We start from the raw sequence: 24,001 nt of genomic DNA, 5'->3' as shown, positions 1-24,001 counted from the left end.
GTGCAACTCCACATCTGAGAAGATCCGATGGTTCCTCACCCATTTATCCTCAAAACAGAGCAGAGTGCGATGTGCAACTCCGCATTTGGGAAGATCCGATGGTTTCTCACCTACCTGTCCTTCATACAGAGCAGAGTGCGATGTGCAACTCCACATTTGGGAAGATCCGATAGTTCCTCACTCATTTGTCTTTCATACAGAGCAGAGTGTCGCCATGTGCAACTCCACATCTTAGAAGACCCGATGGTTCCTCACCCATTTATCCTCAAAACAGAGCAGAGTCCGATGTGCAAATCCGCATTTGGGAAGATCCGATGGTTTCTCACCTACCTGTCCTTCATACAGAACAGTATCATGCGCAACTCTCATTTGAGACGAGCCGCGACGGTTCCTCACTTATATATCCTCAAAACAGAGAAGAGTTTGCCATGTGCAACTCCGAATTTGGGAAGATCCGATAGTTCCTAAACTCACCTTCAGCAGACAGAACAGTGGGACTTTTGGTCTTTCTCAAAAATGTGTTTTTGAACAATTGTATTATTGTACAGTAATATAGTATATCTGAAAGAAACATTTCATGATTTGAACGTGATGAAAGATGACATTTTCAAGGTAGAATAATAATTGATTAGTTTAGTTTCGATTAATGTATCGCTTTTACTAAATGCTTTTCATTCTTATTATTCTTATTAAAATTAAATCATATAGGCCAACATTTTCTTACCTGCTTTAACAAAAACACTGCTGGTCCTTGGAAAAGGACGTAAGTTTCTCAATGCTGAATAAACTTCATCAATGAAAAATACCATTTTGAGTAATAATGTTAATTTTTTATTTCAAAAGTCAAATAATTCCTACTTTTCAAAAAAGATTATACAACAGATATGGAATTACGACGATCCGTCATCAACCATATTTTCTTTATCTACCTTATATAAAAATAACTGGCAACCACTCCACAAATTACTTTATTTTACCTACATTTGTTGTCTTAAACAACCAAAATACGGGCGTTCCTCCAATTAAGGACCATTGTTGGACCATATATTCATTGATACTGTCAATTCCAAACGTTTTAGTATAAACTAAATTTGTTTTCTCTCTCATCTCAATTTTATTTTAATCGCTTTGGGACAATCTGTTGATTGTTAAAAGCGGTAAATAATTTCGACATTAACTTTAACTAAGCAAATGTTGGGAGAAGAGATTCTGTAAATTTTGGTTTATAAAAAAAGGACTATTATGGACAAAATATTCATTTATTCATTGTTTCTGTCAAACTGTATAGATTCAACAACATTTTAGCATTTTATGTTTCTAATTGTGGACCATTGATATTTAACTTTTGACAAACAATAAAAGATCAATGTTGGTCAATAATTAGAATAAGTTAAGACCATAAAGAACATAGGTTGTGTTTATCAATCCAAACCACAAAATATAGACCTTTAGTAGAAACGGTCCCTAATTGGAGGCAAGCCCTGCTTAATATCTAAACCTGTGTACAAAGTATTACAATTCAGTATTTGATACAAACAACGCCCCAATTAGTATTGAAATTCATAATAGTATACCATCTTATTAATTATTTTTATCCTTGTTTTTATGATTATAATATAGTACATTTGATAACGTGTCAAGTTTATACAAACAAAATATAACATACACTAGGTAACTATGTGTAATATAAAATTACAAAAAAAAAATGGACAGAAAATATAATATTGAAATCAGACTCTTCCATGTAGAAACCAAACAAAAACCAACATAAAAAGGAAAAAAGACAGAGATTTTAACCTTTCTATTGGTTATTCTAGTAAATTCCACTTTTCTCATTTAAAGGTCACTGAACAGAAACAGCAATAATGACAAATGAATATAAAAAAGAAATTAAGACAACAGAAAGTTCAACAAAATGTCCATGTCCTTCAATAATTTGAAATTTTATATCAATTTTTGGCAATTTCGCACTTAGTCATCTAATATATCCTTCATCAGTTTAATTATTTTAAACACGCAATCTTTAAGATTAAATTTTTTTATAATAAACGATGGCAAGATATTCTAAACTTTTTTTCCAGAAATGTTTATGTATTGTAAGCCTACTTTTAGTACTTAACTACATGTACCAATGTTACGCTGCGTTATGTTGCGTAGGCTAGTGGAAACCATGCTTTAACTACCAATGTTTGTCATTATTCTATCTATGGGATGTCATCTGTGTAGTAATGTTGTACAGTAATACAGTATCTTATTGTATATATGTAACCCAAATTTATTAAAATAACTTAAACATCAGTCTTAAATGGTATACAGGTATATTACTGTAAATAGTATATTTATATCAAATAAAATTAAGAATTTTGGCAACATATCATTTTCTATGGACCAAGCCTAAAATGAATCATGTGACATAAAACAAATAAATAAGTGTTAAAAAATGAGTTTTAAAAGAGAAAGTTGGAATATTAACAAAAATTACAATATTTATATACGCACATAGGCAGTGGTATGCTTTCATTGTTTCTTAATGCAATAACATTATCCTCAACAGAAAAAAGATCACAATTTTTCATTTTTAGGAATTTGTTACAGAAATGACTATTATCCATATGGTTAGAACAAATATATACCAACTGAACTACATTTGACCTTACAGCTGACCATAGAGCCATAATAAATATTTTACAAACTTTAAAATATTTCATTTATGAAACGCCAAAAGCGCAAAACTGAATTTGGCATTCCATACTCATGGACATTTTAATTTACTGTAGTGATATGATAACAACATAACTTAATAATTAAAATATTAAAATAATATTAGGAAGACATGTGTAATGAAAATCCTTCCAACACAAACAGTGTATCTTACTTAATAAGTTAAACCTTAGCGTGTACAATAACTACTTGATTAATTAATTATTGATAATTTATGTAACAATATTGTTGTTATGTTAATATACCCAAAACCGATTATTAAACATTTCCATTGGAACCCTTTTCTCTGCTTGTCGTCTTACAATAATACATACACTTTCTTTGGTCACTGTTTTTTCGACTCCTCTAATATATTTATATACGGCGTCCAATCTTCATACAGAAATATTCAGTAATAACAAATTAATACTCAAACCAAAACATGTATAATTTTTTGGTAAGTTAGGTGGGCTTTCTGAAAGCTTTAGTTTCTGGGGTTTTTATTCGGTAAGGTGGAAACAGACAGATAAGTTCGGAGACAATGGGTTAGGTGAGATAGGGATTGAAGATAAAACATTGGTGGCAAACTTAGATAAAACAAAAATATACAGTGCATACAAATTTATAAATACATGTCTAATAAACATAAACATTGTTTGACCAATCAGGCATCAGAAAATAAAATTAAAAAGCAGCATCATTTAAAACTTATAATAGTATGTGTAGCTAACAAAACAAAAACAAGTTCATTTGTTACTGTAGAGAGGCAAATATAAGTCTGAATGAAAGTTTCTTAACTTTATTTTATGTACTGATGCAGTTAAAAGCCCACCCTGGGCTTCCTAAGTTAAAGAAATAGTTTAGTATTGGATCTTTCACTTCACTACATGGTACATACACTTTGCATGGTTTTTGGTAATAACTATTTGATGTTATTAAGGACTTGTAGTCTGTATTTGACATTAACCAGTAGGCATTGACCCCTTACACCCTTAAAAAGGTCATGTGCTCTTAGCTTAAGGGGGTTTTCCAAACCACTTCATGTCACATACGAGGCAATTAAGAAGCACTTATCCCTGGAAGTCTCTTTGTTCTTTTAAAGGGGTTGTTGATTTTAAAGGGACACATAACAAACCTTATATATTTATGTCGGAGGATGAAAAATGTATGAAAAGAATCAGCTGGCATGCTGAAAAATTACAGTAGTTTTATATGTGTTTACAATAACATTAAAAACCTTTTTACAAATGTATGCCAAGTCGATTGTAACCAGTTCAAACTGTGAATAGGCTTAATTTTATCACATTAAGACGCCTTACGAACAATGATAACATCAAAATCATAGAGCAACCAGTCATTTTCTAGTTTATGAGTAATAAAATGACTGCAAATTGCTAACCACATTACAAGGGAGTGTAGAATTTGTTAGGCAGGAAACTCCCCATAGGCTAGGCAGTTTTAAAAGTCTATAATAGCCAAAACAGCTGGTCTGACCATTAGCTCAGTTTATATAGGAATGCTATTTTTTTTTACAGGCCAGCCAATAAGGACAAACGAGATGACTCACACTAATGTAGAAGCCATTGATGTGCACTTGACACTACTGGTTTTGCGGCTCAAACATCTGGTTTTTAAACTCAATAACATTTAATCGGACAATAATTTGAAAATGGCTCCCTCTAGATTCAAACGAGAGGTGATCACGAAAGAAAAAATTTAAAATTGTAATGCGAGTTTAATGATGTTACTCAGACCCAGTTATTGTAATTGTTCAGTTTGTCAACTTGTGAATTCTAATGTAATTATCATAGTAATTTTAGTTTTTATTTGATTAATTACATACTATATTTCATATAATCAATTGCTTGTCTAAGCGCTTCTTTTGTAACAATTCAACATTGTATGTAAACATTGATTATAAATTATTATAGAAAGCCTAAAAACATATTTTGAAATTAAATTATAAAAACAAGAGATAAAATTGATTATCGGTGTCAGGATGCCTCTCAAAAGGAAGAAAAGTTTAGGAAATGTGTGTTGGCAAATTACATTAAGTTTTTGTGAGCTTAAAAAATCTTGTTAATCATTGATTAGATGATATGTCTAATTATAACTGAACGTTTGGATACGTCTTTATAGAATGGATACTTTATAAATATTGAATTATCATTATTTTAACATACTGACTTAATTTTATATGTATTTTAAAACTTAACTTAAACAAAGTAAAATTAGAAAAATTTACTTCAGCCAAATAAAACTTGAAACACATTGTGTTTTATCTAGTTTACCTTACATTTTTATAGTATATAGTTTTTATTAAAAGTAAAATTCCCTTTGTTAATTAAAATAAATGTTACACATACTGTATCAAGAATATTATATAAAGTATGTTACATAAGCTGTTAATAAAAAAAAAGTTTTTGTTTTAAAAATTATAGCTTATATTTTTATAGTTAATTTGTTTTAAGCCTCTTTATTTAAAGTAGTTTTGATTGGTCAAAAGTTTTTGAATATTTAAATAAATTATGGTGGGCTATTTAAACAAAGAAAAAAAAAATAATAAGGTGGTGGGTAGAACGGTAGGGGTTATTAGGAGGGATAGAAATGGGTTACGGGTGGGTTTGTGTAGGCAAATGAATCACTAAGCATTGCTAGGCTACCGTTTCCCACTATAGTGGATAAAGATTTGTTTTCCACACATTTTTATTGTGTTCAGCCTTAAATAATAAGTAACATATAAAAATACCTAAAGTGAACTTATTAATTAGTGTATTATGAGATGTTAACACCAAACGGTTACTGAAAATTTCTGAAAAGAAATTTTCAATTGGGAAATGTCCTGATTTTTAGTAAGTGTTGTGATAGCATCACAATTCACCCCAAATTCAGAAATCACACAGATTCAGTCGGTGAGGTTTGTGGGTGAATCAATAATGCTGAATAACCCCTTAACCCCTTATTGGACAATAGTCAACATATCCAAAATACAATGAGCTCTGATGGTCAAGATTATAATTATGACATTTGACTACAGGTCAATCAATCAATCAATAAATTATCATTATTTTCATTGCAGCTAGCTGAAAGTATACCGGTTAAATGGCATTACATAACCATTAATGCCATTTAACCATTAATATTATAATTTATCCCTTTTTCAAGAATTGAGAGTATTTTTTCCACACAGTCAATTGCTCGCTACAGAAACAGCCTTTGTTTGGTTTGTCGAAAAAAGTCCCTTAATATTATTAATAAAACAGAAACTATATTATCAAAATGCACCACTAGTCTCAATGGTAAAGGCACTGCCTAGCTCAGACAAGTGCACATAACATACCATACAGTGAGTAGTACCAGTACCATGATTAACACATTAAGTAATAAAACAACATACAGTCAACATATCCCAAACCAGACACCTTTGGCTTCCCCTCTTGTTTTCTAGAAAGTCCAGTTATAGAATGTATTTTAAAATATGAAAAAAGTTTTGGCCTTTAATAATGTCCAGTTTAAACAAGAACATTTTATACATGAGGGTTTATGGCTGGTTTTGAATGTGTTGACTGTAAAATAAAATTGTAACATCTTTATAGGAAGAACGTCCATAAAGCATCCACAAACATAAAATGGGAATGAAGTTACACAAACAATAACATCATGGCGTAGTTGGGGTTTAGTCTTCAAACTTGGAATTTTTAACAGCCATCTTAGAACTTCACAATGTTGAGCAACTAGAACTTGGACAAACATCTTGTTGTTTGGATCTAAAAAGAAATGAAAAAAAAAAACACTAATAAATAACAGGGTTGAAAATTATGGTTATGTTATAAGTGTGGGAGCTAAAGTAGGTGGATAACCTATTGTTGAATTTTATTTTTATTTTATTTTATTTTATTCAATCGAAACCAACAGCGATAATTACCGCCACTAACAGGTTTGATACAAACAAAGCCAGGACTGTTTAAAGCACCTTGATTGGTCCTGATATTGATCAAGGGCTTCTCTCGTCCAGTGCCCACCTTGACCAGAGGTCTGTGGCAGATACTAGATGCAGGGGCTGCCATAAGAGTCAGCAGTGCTGATTCAAATGCCTAATGGGACCCCAGCTCCGTATACAGCACCCGCTATTCCCAGATGGTCTCCCATCCAAGCTCTAACCAGGTCCAACGTTGCTTAACTTCGGTGATCTGACGAGAACCGGTGTTTCTACGTGGTAAAGCCGTATAAAGCCGAATCTCCATCTAATTCAAAGTTTGGGTTACATGTGGTGTCAATGAACAGGGGGAAATATTTAGCACTCATAAAAGGATTCTCCCCTGCTGGGTAGTTCCATTGGGGCTGCTCTGGGGGCCCTCAAGATTTTGGGCCATAGGTTTAGCCTATGAGCACACATAGCTGTTACAGGGGCGGATCTAGGATTTCGATAAAGAGGGGGCCGATATGGAAAAATAATCGCCTAGGGGGGTCCGAAATTTTTTTTTCTAGAAGCCCGGAGATAGCATCTGAGGCGTTTTTGGCCAGTCGATTCTAGTCATATAATTATCTGAATATAATGGGTTTTATAGATGATATTTGATATACAGAACTGTTTTTTTTTGCGCCTAAAGCCTGTTTTTCCGTCGCGAATTTTTATGTATTTTTTACCCGATCGTTAATGGTTTCTTGGTTTTTTCAACGTACCTGGGAGGACACACCATGGACGTGAAGTTTTGCAAAGCCAAAGCCGGTCACGCGCAGCCGGGCCCGTGTGAAAATTGAAAAAAATCTAGAATTGTCAGCGCGTACGTATTTTTTCACAAACAATGATGACGTAATTTATGAACTATTTGATTGGTCAGTCAGTTTTACCGATCGTAACGTTGAAGTTGAACTCGGTTCAACTTGAAAAAAAAATTGAAGATTTTAACGATTTTTAATGTTGATTTGTATCCTCTTTTCCTGTAAAATCATTGATAAAATCGTATGTAAATGGGTGCATAATATATATATATTACAAAAGGGGGGGGGGGGCCGGGGCCCAAAATCCGCCCCTGTGTTATGCCACTGACCTGACCACTGAGGCCTAATACAACTATAATATAACAAGTAAAGTAGGTTGCCCACCCACCTGGGCCCATCATAACAACACCCACGAGTTGAAATTGCATCTTTCACTTTATACAATTACCACAACCGTACAATAAATCATCAAGGATGTAATAAAAATATTTCACACCTTAACTCATGTACTATTTATAATGAATTATGTATTATTGATATTAATATGAATACAGTCAGTAACATGTAACAGATAGTCAATATGAAATCTAGGGTAATAATAATGTTATCATATTAACATTAACAGCTATTCTTGAAATAAAATACTGGCACAAAATTTAAGTTACTATAATAAATGTTGACGTAGTTATAGCGAAATGGCTGAGTACTTAATAAATAGAAAATGAAAACTTGTTCTCACATGACCATGTTAGGTATGATGAAATAGCACTGTCAGATGGTGAGACATTACAAAATGGTGAGGAACATACAATTACAAGTCCACCTCAACATGGAATCATTGGAGAGCTTTCGATTTGCAACAACTGCCGACCTAGTAAGGTCATGTCAATTAATATGTCGTTGATCGCTGCCTGGACAGAGAAACCACCAAAACACTGTTGAGGTGGGGAGTGGGGAAGCATGTCCCAACTTGGGCACCATGAATTAATATACTTAGCTTTAGTCGTTGCGGATTGAAAACTACAGTACCTATTGATTGGTCTATGGTATGATACATAAAATAACCATATTACTGGTGTATAATAAAAGAAAACACACCACAATTTCAAATAGGCTAATCTTCCACAGTTTCAAAGTTCTATACTAGATCAAAATAAGAGTGCAGAGGAAAGAGTGAGTGGATGGTATTGACCCCCCACCCCCCCAAATGCAATAATCTGTTACAAGCACTGACGAAGCCATGTAACTGTTACATCAAGTAGTAGTAATGGACAGGTAATCAGATACCATCTGCTTTACACAAATTTATTTGCTCTAGTGGGCATTTATTGTACATATTTTGTAGAGTGGAAATAGGTCAATAACATATCTATAAAACACCAGTCACAGTATGGAACTATTACAGTATTAACATATTTTAAATTGAAACTTTTAAAGATATATTGTCTCCCAAAAACATGAAAAATGAATACTGTATTAATTAAATCTGCTGGCACTGTGGCAGTCAATTTGACTTTTTTTTTTGCTTTAAATTACTGATTTTTAATGTAAATACATTTAGTTTCAGTCCAATTTTTGGTCAAAGAGGATAACTATTATGTGACATTAAAATGACATATTAAAAAAAAAATTAAAAAAAATTGTTTTTTCAGAGAGACAATACATCTTTAAGGATTTTCATGAGATAAGTTTTAATGCTGTACAGTACCTGCCCTGCCAATGATACATTTTTCACTCAAAGAATACACTATTTAATATCTTAAGCTATAATTATATTATATTTGATATTTTATTGTTGAGCAGCTGATAATCTATAAAAGCAACCTATCCTCCAGAAAAATTAAAAAGTATTGTAAATTTTGTTTTATACGCCCCCGTATACGCCATTGTTACCATAGAAATATACTTTACACAACGATGCTATTAGGTAACCATAGGAACCAAAAAATTAATTATAATAAATCTATGACAAATATACCAATTATTAAACAATTTTTGATAACATCACAGTTTTTATATGATGATGATGATGTTGATGATGTAATTAATATTGATAATTACATTAATGTTGAGTCAATCGTATGCGAGTATTATAACACATTTTCATCACGTAATTCACAGTAGGTAAATGCTCATCCGTGAATAATCATTTTAATGTTCTATGACACACCGACTGAAGAAAATTACAAGTAGATCTGCAAGAAGGGGCTCATTTTATAAATCGCTTTTTTAATCATAAAGAAAGCATTGATTATTAAATGTATTTGATATATTCACACAATATTCATAAGGAGTACTGTATACCATATAAAAAGCTAACATCTTACAAATGTTGACAAATTTTTGTAATATTTATGTATACTAGTAGTATTATAATTTATAAATTGGAAGGCATACTGGAAAAAAATTACAATGTTAAAAAAATACCTAGATGACAAATTTTTCCGAATTATAATTAATAAAAAATAAAAATTTGAAAATCCAAAGGCAAATTACAATGCTATGGGCATCAGTAGCTAGATCTCAATGGAGATACAGTAATAATAATAATAATAATAAGATTTTTATAGCGCACATACCACTCCAGAGTGCTCAAGGCGCATTTAAAAATAAAAAAGAAATAAATCATACAAATTCCTGGCAAATAAAATGCAATTTCTTTGGAGGGTCCCCATCCGTTGTCATTCTGTCGCGGTCCCGGACCCCTACCTAGGTGACCAAACAAAGGAGCAGGATACACATTTGCCTTGCCACAGACGACCGGGTGCTCAGAGACAACAACCAAGACAGAGGCACCCCAAAGATAATGCTGGCCAGGAAAAGGTATACAAAACAATTCTAAGTCTAAACAACTTTAAGAAACCTCATGATTTCCATATGCCTTAATGAATAAATGTGTTTTTAATAATTTTTTAAAAGTATCAACAGTTTTGCAAAATCTTATAGAGCTCGGTAGAGCATTCCACAGACGAGGAGCAGTAACGGAGAATGCTCTGTCACCCCATGAGTGGTGAGACTTAGGCTGATGTAGAAGCAGCGAGTCACTAGAGCGCAGATTACGTCCGGGAACATACAGCCTAAGCATGTCAGAAATATATTCAGGAGCCATGCCATTTATAGACTTAAAAACAAAGAGTAATATTTTAAAAACAATGCGGTACCTAACAGGGAGCCAATGCAATATTTCCAAAGTATTTGATATGTGTCCATATCTTGGTAATTTTTTAACAACTCGTGCCGCTGTATTTTGAATCAGTTGGAGCCTGTGGAGTTGTTTTTGTGGTAGCCCGTATAGCAAAGAGTTTCCCATATCTAGTCGTGAAGTGACAAAAGCATGAACAAGTTGTTTAGCTGCTGTCTCATTTATAAACTTACGAATCCTTCGAATGTTTCGCAAGTGAAAAGACGACGCAGAAATAGTTTTTGAGATATGAGAAATCATAGTCATACCCACATCCATTTCAACCCCAAGATTTCTAACCTGCCTAGCCGGGTCAATTTGGGTTTCACCAATGTGAATAAAGCTTGGTGGCAGTTTTTCCAACTGCTGTTTTGATCCAAAGAGAACAAATTCTGTTTTTTCATCATTTAATTTAAGAAAGTTGTTTTTCATCCAGACACGCAATTCATAGATACAATGTTGGAGCAATTCCAAAGAAATGTCACTGTGTTTCATAGTAGGTTTAAAAGAAATATAAATCTGAGTATCATCAGCATAAACATGATAGCACAGATCATATTTACTTATGATATCCCGTATCGGGTGTAAATAAATAGTAAACCATTGCGGCCCAAGAACAGATCCTTGTGGTACCGAAAAGTTTAGAAAAGAAGCTTTTGAAATAGCATCACCAATACATACGTGTTGAGGTCGTTTTTCCAAATATGACCGACACCAATCAAGTGCATTTCCTTCAATACCAATATAAGTACTGAGTCTATTTAACAACACAGAATGATCAACCGTATCAAATGCTGCACTTAAATCTAATAATACTAGAGCAGTTAGCTTTCCATCATCCATCCCACGTAGGATGTCATTATTTACACGAAGTAATGCCGTTTCAGTACTGTGATGCGCTTTGTAGGCAGATTGATACGGATCAAGTAGGCCATGTTTTTGTACATGCGACAAAATCCGTTTAGAAACAACCTTCTCAATTATTTTTCCTAAAAAACTAAGATTCGAGATAGGTCTGTAGTTTTTCAGAATCTCGGGATCTAGACCTGTTTTTTTCAATGTGGGTCGAACATGGGTGACTTTTAGAGACTCTGGGAAAGAACCACTTTCAAGAGACTTATTAACAATATGTGTGATTAATGGAATAAATGCAGAAGTACATTTCTTAATCAGTGAAGTTGGTACCGGGTCAAGTGCACATGATTTAGAGGGAGAATTTTTGACAATTTTTAAAATTTCCTCATCACTTGCAGGTTCGAACTGAGAAAACCGTATAGACCTAGTTAAACCATAAGATATATTACATTTATCAGAAGCAGTTATAACTTCGCCAGTATTTTCATTTTCTAGTGAATCACGAATTGATTTAATTTTATTTACAAAAAACACAGAAAATCGTTCAGCAAGAGCTTCATCGGAGACAGACGAAGGAAGGACCGATGACTTGGAGTGATGTAAAAGTTTATTTACTATATTGAAAAGTTTCTTTTGATCACCTGTGCAGTCACTAACCAGACTAGAGTAATACCGCGTCTTGGCCTTTTCAATCAGTCCATTTACAACGCATCTTTGAACACAGTATTCCTGTCTATCCTTAGGAAGCTTTGATTTCATCCATTTACGTTCAAGTTGACGACGTACTTTCCTTTCAGATCGAATTTCATCGGTATACCACGGTTTAGCTTCCTTTTGCCTAATTGTTTTGTTCTGAACTGGCGCATGTAAATCAAGTACAGCTCTGAGATCAGAATAGCTTTCTACACTGTCTTCAAGAATTACACTTACATCAGTTATATTAGACACACAGGCTTTAATGTCATTTGTGAATTTATCAATATCAATTTGTTTTAGGTTGCGACTTTTTCTTACAGTTTTGTGTGTTGTGGGCCGTTTAAGATCAAACTTGCAAAATATGGCAAAATGATCTGACAGGCCAGGGTGCATCTTTACATCCGAGAGAAGTAGATCATCTCTAGTGATGATAAGGTCGAGGCAGTGCCCACTACAGTGTGTGGGTTCATTTATATGCTGCTGGAGACCAAACGATCTAAGCAGTGTTTTAAATCTATCCGCTGCCACATTTTTTTTATTATCCATATGGATATTAAAGTCTCCGCAGAAAACAATTTCAGACGAAAAGAGAATAAAGTCAAACAACATTTTTTCAAAATCATTTAGGAACTCTGTAACAGACAAGGTTGGTGGTCGATATATGTTAACTAAACGAAGAGATTTCGAGTTAGACGTAATATGCACATGTATAGCCTCAAATGATGCATATGTATGTACATCCGTTTTCAAGTTAACAACTAAGCTTGACTTAGACAGAATTCCAACACCACCCCCAGTTTTGTCCACCCTAGGGACATGCACAAAGCGATATCCTAGTGGAGTTAAATCTCCAATCACAAGATCATCATCTGGTCTTAACCAGGTTTCAGACACCGCCACTACATCTAGATTATAGCTAACAACTAAGTCCACAAATTCATCACACTTGTTACGCAGTGAACGTGCATTTAGAACGCCAAAATTAAGATGTGCTTTTTCTATAGACCTATGCTTTTCTGTGGATTTAGTACTCGTCTCACCATTTCCAGATACTTGCTCCACTCCTTTTCTTGAGGCTTTGCGTTGCGTGGATCGAGCATTAAGTACACATAATTTTAATTTAGAAAAATGAGTACTTATGGCGCTGTGTCCTTTTGCAGTCGGCGGACTGTGTCCAGGTACTGGCTCCACTCTTGGTGTATTTGGTCTCTGTGGGGTTTTATTTGTAGAAATTGATGATTCTCCAATGGACGATTTGCTTCCGTTTGTCGTTGATACATATTCGCACGATGAAAAATCGACGACTGTGGCTTGTGTATGTCAGGCACAGGTACAGACAAAGATTCGTCGCACGAATTTCCATTGATGTGGTTTATAACATTTTTGGCAAATGACCCAACTCCAATTTGGTTTAGGTGAGTTCCATCCGAAGACAGGTGTTTTGACATGATACAACTATTGTCAATAAAGCCCCAATTTCGCTGTCTAGCAACTGCTCGTATCTTGTCATTGGCATCGTTTATACGCTTAGATTCTGTAAGAGATTCATGTTTTCGATGAATTATCGAGGAGATTGTTACTCTTCTCGGTTGTAAAGATTCTCCGAGAGATGATATTTTTACTGCAATAGTGGCTGGGTCATCTGAGGAGTTATTAGTTCCCGCGTGTAGAATAATTCTATCCACATTATGTTCTGTTGACAGTACTGCTGCCTTGTGTGCAATGTCATCAATTTTCGCGCCTCTCATTGTCTGACAGATTACGTTCAGATTTGTTGACCTGCTAAGTCGTTTTGGTTTAAACTGTTTTATCATCGAATCTCCAATAATCAAGATTTTTTTATCTAAAGCTGTATCAGAGTGTATCTGTTTGTGTTTGTTTCTATATTGGCTTAGTTGATCCTGGTATGCAGCAGACGCAGATGATTTTGATTTGGTCAGTTTTGAAGGAGTAGAAGATGGCTGCCTGTTGGTAAGCTCCTCAAACAGATTATCAATCAATTGTTCAGTTTGTGTAATAGAATCGTTTGTGTTAGAAGAAACTTTCCTTGTTTGCGTTGTCGTAGAACTTGTGTGACTTTCCATTATTTGTTTTCTCGTCCTACGTTGTAGTTCAAAATCTGAGGTGTCGATGGCAATTTGCGTTCTTTTTAGTTCATATATTTCGTCTTTAGCTATGGATAAGCTACGCTCCGTTTCTGTAACTTGTTGACGTAATGTCTTTATTTGTTCTTCCTTGTTCATTGTCCGTTTTTCCCATAACCTCCAAGACTCAAAGTCAAGTTTCAGATTTTTGTTTTCCTTCTCCAATTTTTTCATTCTTTCATTAGATTTGTCGATATCAGCTCTAATTTTAGAAATGTCATCATTTTTTTTGGGACAGTGTATTTTTAGATGCCTTTGTTTCAATATATTCTATTTTATAATTATTAAATACAATTAATATATCATATGACATAAGTAAAAGTAATATTTTGAACATATATAAATATTAAATGATCAACCTAAGTATAATTAATTTTATGATCAATATTTTATTGGAAAACTGAATAATATATTAGACAACAACAAAGATTCCATTTACTAGGAGTTTCATCTGAACATGGGCTGACCGTAGTATTAAAACATATACATTTCCCCTTGAAAGTGTCCCCAGTTCAAATGAGGAAGATCTACTGTATCACAAAAATATTGGTGTGGCTTAGATGGATTTACAGTTAAACAATACAGATTTCAACTCAGATTAGGTTCAGTTTAAATCAATGAATAACCCTTTAAAAAGCTCCAGGCCTGCTGTTTAATAACCCATTCTTATTTTTTCCTACACAACCTTGGAAATTATGAAGATAATAGTGTTGTTTCAGACAGTTTACCCAACAATGCAAGTCTCAATCCAGCTTAAATTTACTTTAAGGCATTTGCAAGGTTCTCAAGCAAGAGGCCCAAGCCCATAGCTAGGAATGCAATAGGGGCTCCCCCAAACAGGAGCAGACAAGTGATGTGGTCAGTTTTACGATAACACTGGCTAGTAATTATTACCAAAATCATCATGAGCTATAATTAGAACTATAATTTCTAACACTATTATGGAATTTCTAATAACAAAACTAGGCCTTTATTACACTTCCACTGCTGCGCTAGTTTGAACAGAGGGAAAAAAAGGGGTTTGTTCTATGAACTACATTGGCTACAAGCTGGAGTCTTGCTGTTTAATAACTACCATTACTTTTGGTCACACAGCCTTGGAAATGATAAGATAATGAGAAAAGATAACAGTACACTATAGTAATTAACTTTCTCTTCGTATTGTAATGATGGACTGATCATGGCAGGATTAATTCTTAATCTTCTTCTACATTAATCATTGGATACTATAATCTACATAGTATCAAGTCAATATGAAACAAGACTAGGCATCTGAAGGACAAGACACTATTGTTTTTTTTTAAACATAGTGGCAGGCCATTGTTATAATGGTGTAAGATACAGATCCAAGAATAGACAGTGGTAGAACCATGGAGTAAAGCTTATTATTCTTTACTCCATGGGTAGAACTCACTGGCAGATCCTGGGAAGATTGACAAATGTTAGGCCAGTTACTCTCTGGTTAGGCTACTAAAATTATGTGGCTAAGCTTGGATTAGATTAATATTTATAATTAACTTAACTAGCTTACCTGGATAAACCGACATTGGCCTCCGAGAAGAGAGCTACAACTCGAATATAAAAACATTTTGAAAAACCCCTGTCGGATAACCCCCTTAAGTGGGAACATCCCAACATACCACCATCATCATTTCTTTTCGAGACATGGTAAAAGTAACATGTCTGAATGAAGAGCTACACTACTGTACTTTGTTAATATTTATAATTAGTTAATTGTCTCTAAAAACTAAACTAAATGTATACAGACCTATTTATGCTGCGAGGAAATGGATAATAAATGCATGAATACATTTTCTTTGAAATACTGTAGAATTAGAAACTAACCAATGTTTAATAGGATTTTCAAAATAATACGATTGAGGCTGAAGAAAAATGGAGCAGACTTTTTAGCTGTTTCATGTCAATGTTGTTCGACCTTGATTGTAAGTTAAAGGGTCTGTTTCTGCTGAAAAAATCAAAATAATCGATTTTTTCCAGTCACCGCAAACCACAAAAATAATCGCGTTGCAATTGAAAATTGCTACGACTTTAATCGGTTATTCAGGTAATCGGTTTTTAAAATCACGTCATCATTCCCCCACAGCGCAGTTCAAGTTATGAAAGGCCGATGAGAGTTGGTTTGTCTATCGCTGCCTAAAACTCTCACCATATAATATCTCTATGCTCTCACATGTAGGATTAAAAATTACTCTTACCTAAAGCTATATTATTTGTAAAATAAACATCTAGGCCTACTACCGTACCACATACAACAGAATAATGATGTTATATTAATAAGGACACGTCGGCGAAAAAAGTTCGTTTCGCCGTTCGTTGGTTATACCTTCGGCCTGCTAGGCCTATAGATATATTTCTACCGAAACAAGTCAACAGACAACAGGCCTAAAAAATGACATGTAAAACATCGTTAGCTTGGACTGGTGGTATGTAACGGGTGTACTTGTAACACAGAATCCCGGAGTCTCTCGGTATAATTCTCCCCCACAAAATAATAAAAATCAAATGTTTAACATTTGATTGTTATTCGGTCTACATCGCGATCGTGGTTTTGCTGATCGTCGTCGATATCGCGCAAATAAACAGCATGCTTTAATAATATAATAATAATAATTTATTTGGAAAACGCTTTTTGAACAGCGGCACACATAATAATGGTGCATCCTTAAAACAATTAAACATACTATATAAAAAATATGCTTTGTGAAGTGAAGTTTGTCATACTGTAGAGGTCAAAGTGAGGTCAATAATCGCTATTTGTGTTGCAGCTCAAAACTGCTCCGCAATAATCGGTTAAAACAAGAAATAATCGATTAAAACACGCAATGGATTGAGTGTTTTTAATCGGTTATTTTTAATCGGTTATTTTATTTTGCGCCGTTTCTGCTGCCCAAAAATAATCGATTAAAAAAATAAACGGTTAATAATCGATTATTTCTGCTCAGCAGAAACAGGCCCAAAGACTCACTTCGTCAATCTTCCCTAACAAGACACCAACTCGTTGAAAGGGGGTAGAAAAGGATGGTGTATTGTGATGTGGTTTTTATCATTATTTACAATAAAGATATTGTTTTTGGAATTATTTAGCAGGGTTTTAGCAGAAACACACTCTATGATTGTACAGTATACTGCAGTGGAATTGATTGCTAGGCTATGTGCCTAAGCTCCGGCTTTATAGGATTATGCAGAATACTAACTATAATTTAGTGCATCTATATGTTACTATTAAGGCAGTTAATAATGTGTAAAATTAATAATCGGATAACGAGAGAGGTTGCAGAAGAAATCAAAGGCCTAAGGCGATTAAGCAGACCGATTACATGGCAATTAAAATGGCTACCATCCCATATAAACCTAGTACGTTTCTATAGTAAAGAAAAAGTCAGCAAAATGCTAAGTATTGGATTACTGTACTTTAAAATATCTAAATGATGTCTGTCTTGGCAGGCTAGGATTAGGGTATAAAAGATGATCAGGGACCTGGACACTGTCTTTAGGCGTAGTGACGAATCAAGCAAGCACACTGATTACCACAAGATTCTTCTCAAAGTCTATGATCATTTTTATGTAAGAAGATTATCTAATCTAATAAAATCTTATAAACTATTAAATAGTTTTCAATTTAAAAAGAATTGGTCAACTTCAACAACTTCAAAGCTCTGTTTACACTATTAAACTTTATGTGACAAATAAATGTGACGTGCAGCCCATATATGGACATGATGATGTCATATCACTATACCACCATATTTGGGAATATTACTACCGTATTTGGGCACATCACACTTTTTTTGTCAAACTAGTTTGATAGTGTACACAGACACGCTATTGTGAATGTTTTTATATATAATTATTTTCACACGATTTGACATCATATACATGATTCTACTATTATAAGCTATTATTAGTGGTTCTACATTGGCTATCAGAGAAATCAAAGAACTTTGACAGGATTTGAACCAAAGACCCTGGGATTGTAAAGCAAGCATGACAACCACCAAGCCACAGATCTTTTATTTGCAAGATATTTGTATTGTATATTCTTCTTCACTATGCAAATCAAAACAATTGACAAATGATAATATTGTATGCTTAGATCCTAAGCCAAATTATCTATGCAAGGTATTGATAGCTTCAATTCAAATTATTGCATTGAGCTATAATCATTATTTTTTCAAATCTATTTTACAATAATCAACAACTGAATAAAAAATAAAGCAGAAATTGTAATGCAATGATGCTTAAGGCAAAAAATTAAACTTAAATTATCTGGAAACAACATTATTGATAAAACGCTTTACTGATAAAGTTTGTATTTAGTCGCTATGCAACTGCTATTCAAATTATTGAGAGAATCCACTTGATGCAGGAAATGGCAAAATCCGGACGACATGTTAGTACCATTCTGACTATCACATTCACAATAACAAAATTAACTGGTACATACAGTTTAATATTAACAATGAAAATGACAAAAGTATGACAATGAAAATTTAAAAAAAATAAAGGATCTTAAACGGAACTCCTTTGTACAGTAAGCTCACAATACTGTTATATTATACAAACCACTATTGGTTTTAGCCTATGAGTGTTGCTTACCTGGATAAACCGACAATGGCCCATGTTCTCCATAGGGAGAGCTTAAATACGAAAAGTATAGTCTACTAAATATTCTTAGAGCACCCCTCTACCATAATGGACGAGTCCACAACCTCATGTGGGAACGTCTCAATGTACCACCGTCATCAGTTAACTTTTCGCATCTAAGCCCTCCCTTTAGAGAGCAAAGGCCATTGTGGGTTTATCCAGGTAAGCTAGGCACGAAATAGACTAATTGTATTGTCTTCACCAAACAACAACAGTAAAGTTAAACCTCTATAAGTCACTTTAAATATAAAAGCTGTTGAAATTCAAATTTCCTAAGTTGTAAATCACCCACCAAACACCTTGACATAATTGCACATTAAATTTTATCTGAAGAAAATGGCAGAAAAATATTTCTTTATTGCTATAACAGCTTGGGATCCAAATTTGTTTAATTTGTGATGACTTCATCTGTTCAAACAAAGAAAAAAAATGTTTCCACTAAATTGATAACAAAATTGATATGAAGTATGTTTTTATATTGACTTTGATGTGATGATTGACAAATCTATGGAATTAGTGGTATTTCAAATTTAACACTGACCTACAAAATCCTGCTTTCACAGAATTAATTTAAATTTAGAATGTAAATACCCAGTATTTATTTTTGTTTGGATTTCACAAAGGTAAAACATTTAAGAATAAAATAAAAAAAAAAAGTACAACAGCGAGCTTATTTTACTGAGGTGTCTAAATTAGAAACCTTAAATAGTTAATGGAACAATTTAATATTATATTTAAATAAATATTATTTTGAAATCATTAAAAAAATAAATAGAAATGATATCATCTCTGCGAAATGTCCAACATCATAAATTTAATATGAAAAATGGTTACAAAAGTGGCACAGAAGACTGGTAATTTTATGATTTACCGTAAAATTCCAGGATTGGTTCAAATCGAGCCTACACAGTGGTACTAATTGTTTCATAACAACCAAAAACAAAAACACAACTACTATAAATAACTACTAATAATTAAATATTAGTGTCTATCATTATCCTGTCATTCTTTGTATATCAAACAAAAAAATAAATTAAAATAAATTGTAAAACAACCCAGCATATTAAATACACTTATTTTAATATCTACTTCACTGATGTTAAATAAACGAAACTAAATTGTTATATTAAACTGTCATCCCAAATAAATATGCCAATGAACTTTAATAACAATGTACAAAACAATAAAACAACCTACCACTAAATAAAAGAGCTTTCATGTTTTCAGTGACTCATTCTGTATCCTTTGTGCAAGGGACCTTGGGAAAAGCATGCCAATTCTTAGACAATTATTTGATACTGCTTTTCAAAAGTACACAATATAAAATTCACAAATTATACTGTCATAACAAAACATTATTCACAATAAAATTAATTTTTACAGTATTTGTTCATAAATTAGAGGCCTGCAAAATCTAGGGGGTCTTCAGAAAGAGGCTGTATAGGGAAATGCCATAGACTACCAAAGAGCTCTTCTGTGTCTCTGTGGGAAATGTATTGTATGAAAAAAAGTCCCAATAATTTCATTTGTATTGTACTGTACATTTGTATTGCTGTTCTAAATGTAAATACTGCATTTTAGAATGAAATAAATTTAATATTTAATAAGGTAATTTATATAATTAACATTTATTTATTTTAGTGGTATTATTTATAATCGTCACACATGATTCATACAGTTAAACCCCACATTTGGGACACAAACAAAGTGTCCCCTTAATAGAGGCGTCACTTAAATTAAGGTTGGGCATAGTGTTTAAAACATATTTTCCCTTGTTTGTTTCATGTGAAATGTCCCCTTAAATTCTTTAATTTCTATATTTAAAATACTTTAAAAATTTCAAGAATACACAAAAGTTACTGTCCCACCGTTCTATATGCATCGACTAAAAAGTTATATTTCTGTTAATTTCATAAAGGTACAGTACAAACAATACGACTTTTGATAAAATCACTAAATTTAAATTAAATAATTCCATGTTTGTTTTATGTGTAATGTCCTCTTGATTACTTCAATTTATATTTTTTTATTATTGATAACTATAGTGTATGTTTACGCTAAAGTAAAAAAAAAAATAAAATAAAAATATAATTATCAGAATATTCTTTCAGAATACATTGTTTATTCATGTTCAAGTAATAAGAAAGGAAATTCTATCTATCCTTAAAAGCATAATATAAAGTATAACATATTAAAATTATATCAAATTTCATACCTCACAATATTCAAGAATTTACAATTAAAGTCAAACTGTTCTATATGTATCCACTAAAAAGTGATATTTCTGTTAAATCTCATAAAGGTACAATACAACTTTCGAAGAAATTACTAAATTTAAATTAAATAATCCTTTTTGATATCATAATTTGAAATATGTGATATAGAATTCATAGAATCAGCGCTAATTTCATATTTCTGTTTTTACTTTATAATGATCAGAAACCTGATTAGCATACCTAACAGAAATATCCATAAACATTATCGAGTAAATTATGATTGTTACTCCAAGAAGAGTTGGCGATTGGATTCATTGCAATATCTGACAGTTGCTTGTTTTAAGACACAATTTCCAAGCCGCTTTTTGTACATCAATCTTTAAAACAAATAGTTTATTGCAAGTATTTGATGTAGCGGCTTTGTGTATGGTAATGATATGGCTTTAAACAAGAAACAGGTAATTCCATAAAGAGTTGATATATTAAGAGACATATTCGCTGTTTCAATCTATCAAGAATCTTCTGATTTTCATATTTTAAAATTTTTAAAAATTGCACATGCATCCAAAAGCGAGAAACTCACCAATAATAAATTATCGTGCTCATAAACTAAAAAGTCTCATTTGATACTTAGGGAGCCCTGCTCTAATTTTTTCCCCTTTTTTTTCATGAATTGATATTCGTGACGGTGTCTGCTATCTAATCGACACATTCAGGACGAAAGAGTGTTCCTTTATAGGGGTGTCTCCTGAATATGGTTTGGTCATAGTGCATAGATGCCAACGTCTGAAGTTAAAACAATTTTAGGTCAATAGCGCCCACTATTATCGAGGGATAAGGAGTGCAGTGTGTGATGTCACAAGCTGTATTGCATGATGGTGGCTTGTGTGCAGAAAACCACACATACAGTATACAACAAAATTCAGTTATCTTTGTAATTCCGGAGAAAATGTGAAAGACCGGGAGAAAATGCGGAAAACTGGGAGCACAATATAAAGCCGAGAAACAAGTTAAAAATATGGTAGTCTCCTGGCCTTGTATTGGCAACTTCTTCAAAAGGTAAATAGGGATGTACCTTGAAGGGGCTTTACTGTCATGGCAACTGCTGTTAGTAAATTTCACAATGATATAAAGAAGAAAAATACAAAATTGGAAACTTTATGTATACAACAAAATAGATACATAATTATATGTGAAGAAATGAATAGAATATCATATCAAGTATAATAATAAACTTTATTTATGCAATATAAAAGCCACATAAAAAGCAAGAAGAAAATAACAGTGCAACATCACAACAGATTAAAGATCGAACTATGACTCTTGGTATTATCGTCTGAGCACCCATTTAAAGAGGTCAGTTAGCTATTAGTTTGCTAAGCTAAATTTGTATGCAGAATCAATATATTCTTGATATCATTCTGTCTATATTACCTATCAGTCAATTTGCATTTTCCTAGTTTAATTTCTTGACGTCGTTAGATCCAGTACTAAAAATTCTACCAGTCACATCCTTTGATTAAAATTGATGATATATATACACGATAAGATCTCCAGTGTACAATCTACTTTATTGTGAATACAGTGAATTATGGAAATATAAGTATGTATGTTATGGATGCCTTTTATACTTAAATTTTAACTAGCACTCACCTTATGAACTTTGACATTTCAGTCTTGGGGTAGTGGAAGAAATCAAATTATAATATAGATACCAACTGTTTTACAGTATATTTATTTCTGCACATGTTTATTCTACTATCTATTATTTTATATATATTTTAATGTTTATTGAACAAAGCTAAAATCATATGTTAGTTTTGCATATGTAGTTTACTGCAGTAACTGATAACATTCCAATAACAGGATGTGAACTAACACCAATAATTTTTAAACTTGTAGTAAATCCTGGTACTGTGGTTCAGCCATGTCTCAGTTTTTGCATGTTCACATACTCAGTTTTAATATTACTATAAATAAGGAAAGATCATATCTAGCGAAATGCAGACTTGTGTTCATCTTTCGTTGTTGTTGCAATATTCATTTGTGGTATACAACACTTGCATTACGGATATGAATGACCTTAATATGACCTTCACTCATGGTACTTTTTCCCCAGATCCATGGTTCTTCAGGAAGCCACTAATCCTACAAGTGGAAAAACATGGCTGAAAACACTTCTGTGCCGATTTATAACTTGGAGAATTTAAAAAAACACTTTGAAATTAGCAAACTTCATTAGACAATATGGAAAATAGTACCTTTTGAAGGAGGCATGAGCATGACATTTTAAAGGTACTAATGGCTCTAATTGTACCCTAGATTTAAACAGGAAACCACTAATAATAAGTGGAAAACAACGGCAGCAAAACTCTTCTGAGTTGATTACAAGTTGGATTACAAATTACCCAACTTTTATGCAATTAGAATTTATTTCATCAAACAGTATTGCAAAAACCATGTAATCGTGAGACCGCGGTTCGAATCCAACTCTCGCCGCATTGGTTGTATCTGTAGGCAAGATACTTTACTTACGTTTGCCTCTCTCCACCCAGGTGTATAAATGGGTACCCGTTTAGATCAAGACACAACTATGTTTCCATATGTGTTTGATCCAAAAAAATAACTGGGGTAATAATGTTCAGCGCTTAGAGGTTTCATTACATTAGGCGCTATATAAATCCAGGATATTATTAATATACTGGATACTATACAACCTCTCCTTTAGGACCCCGTCCCCTATTCAGGGGTCCCGAAAGTGTCCCTTTAATTGAGGTTCTACTGCTGTAAAAGAGATTATTCCTAAATAGTATCTCAGATTT

The 24,001-nt window shown here is 33.1% G+C and overlaps 1 protein-coding gene and 1 pseudogene across 1 annotated transcript in view; both read right to left on the bottom strand.

The window, feature by feature from the left end:
• Positions 1-4,954: 4,954 nt before the first annotated feature.
• The window catches only part of LOC140049260 (ras-related protein Rap-2a-like), a 38,700-nt gene continuing 19,653 nt past the window's right edge, over positions 4,955-24,001 (bottom strand). Inside the window, exon 2 of the mRNA XM_072094105.1 lies at positions 4,955-6,467. The gene's annotated coding sequence lies outside the window, so the exon portion shown is untranslated. The remainder of the gene's footprint in view (positions 6,468-24,001) is intronic.
• LOC140050553 (5S ribosomal RNA) lies at positions 6,813-6,930 on the bottom strand (annotated as a pseudogene).

Source organism: Antedon mediterranea, chromosome 5 (genome assembly GCF_964355755.1).
Source record: "Antedon mediterranea chromosome 5, ecAntMedi1.1, whole genome shotgun sequence".
NCBI classification, from domain to species: Eukaryota; Metazoa; Echinodermata; class Crinoidea; order Comatulida; family Antedonidae; genus Antedon; species Antedon mediterranea.
Note: the sequence above shows the minus strand (reverse complement) of the source record. Positions and strands in the feature narration are given on the sequence as shown.